The sequence below is a fragment of the Alligator sinensis genome, unplaced genomic scaffold (assembly GCF_000455745.1).
Source record: "Alligator sinensis unplaced genomic scaffold, ASM45574v1 scaffold280_1, whole genome shotgun sequence".
Taxonomy (NCBI): Eukaryota; Metazoa; Chordata; order Crocodylia; family Alligatoridae; genus Alligator; species Alligator sinensis.
Window position 1 is genome coordinate 1,758,335 of NW_005841835.1, and position 1,730 is coordinate 1,760,064.

Here is a 1,730-nt window from a genome sequence, read left to right on the forward strand (position 1 = left end):
CTTCCTGACTGCGTCCCCACATTGACAGCCCATGTTCATCTTGGAGTCTATAATGACTTCAAGATCCTTTTCTGCCTCTGTGCTGACGAGAAGGGAATTCCCCAGCTTGTAGGTATGTTGCTGGTTCTTTCTCCCTAGGTGCAGTACCCTGCACTTGTCAGTATTGAATCCCATCTTGTTCTCATCCGCCCACCCCTGTAACCTGTCCAAATCCAATTGCAGCCTGTCCCTCCCTTCCAACGTGCCCATTTCTCCCCACATCTTAGTGTCATCCGCGAACTTGAACAAGGTGCTTTTCACCCCCTCATCCAAGTCGCTGATGAAGATGTTGAACAGTGCAGGCCCCACTGTCCTCATCCCTCCGGGTCGAAAATGACCCATCCACCACCACTCTCTGGGTGCAGCCCTCCAGCCAACTGGTGACCCATCTGACTGTGTAGGCATCGACACCACAATCTCCTAATTTTTTAATGAGAATGGGGTGAGAGACAGTGTCGAAGGCCTTCCAAAAGTCCACAAAGGTTACATCCACTGCGACACCTGCGTCCAAGGATCTTGTGACCTGGTCATAGAAAGCCACCAGGTTGGTCTGACAGGACCTGCCTCTATTGAACGCATGTTGGTTGCCCCTAAGCATACACTCCCCTGCTTGCCCCTCACAGATGTGCACCTGGATAATTTTCTCAAAGAGCTTCCCCAGGACCAAGGTAGGACTAACAGGCCTATAATTTCCTGGGTCCTCCTTCCACCCTTTTTTGAAAATGGGGACCATAATGGCCCTTTTCCAGTCCTCTGGCACCTCGCCAGAGCACCACGAGTGCTCGTAAAGCTGTGCCAGGGGTCCCACAATGACCTCTGCTAATTCCCTCAGCACTCTGGGGTGGAGATCGTCTAGTGGTGTAGTCTAGATCGGTAGTGAACAAAAACAAAACACACATTCACCTGGGGACAGGGGGAGGGAGAGTGCAAACTTTAGACTGGGTTCTGCCATCTTTAAACCAGTTTATGTGTGCTGAACTTTGTTGTGTTACAGGTATAGACCAGTTTCCAATCATTTATGCTGGTAAAAAAGTAATGTCTGTACCTGGCCTGGGTGATAGCACTGATGAGTACTGCAGCGTGGACAAGACTCCTCAGTGTGCTGCTATCTTTGGCTCTTACATGTTTCAGGCTAGCCAGAAGAAGCATCGTAAGCCCGTGGAAACTTGGAAGGTGACCAAGGGCTGGTTTACAAAGAGTTAACCTTCTAACTCCCTTGTATCAAAAGGGGACTGAAATAACCAGCAAGGCTGAGGTAAAGTCAGCTGCTCCGCGCTAAACAGTACAAAGTCAGCTCTCTGGGCACCCCTTGGGCTGCAGTTTCCTAAGAGATAAAGCTCTGCCCCAGACATTTTCTTTTACTACTCCAACCTGGAGTCCTTTAAAACCTTAATCAAAAATATTCATAGATTTCATAGATTTCATAGACATCAGGGCTGGAAGGGACCTTGGAAGATCATCGAGTCCAGCCCCCCGCCCAAAGGGCAGGAAGTCAGCTGGGGTCATAGATTCCCAGCAAGATAAGCATCCAGTTTCATCTTGAAGGTGTTCAATGAAGGCGCTTGAACCACCTCCGGTGGCAGGCTGTTCCAGACCTTGGGGGCTCGGACAGTAAAGAAATTCTTCCTTATGTCCAGCCTGAAACGATCTTGAAGTAGTTTGTGACCATTCAACCTCGTCATCCCTTGGGG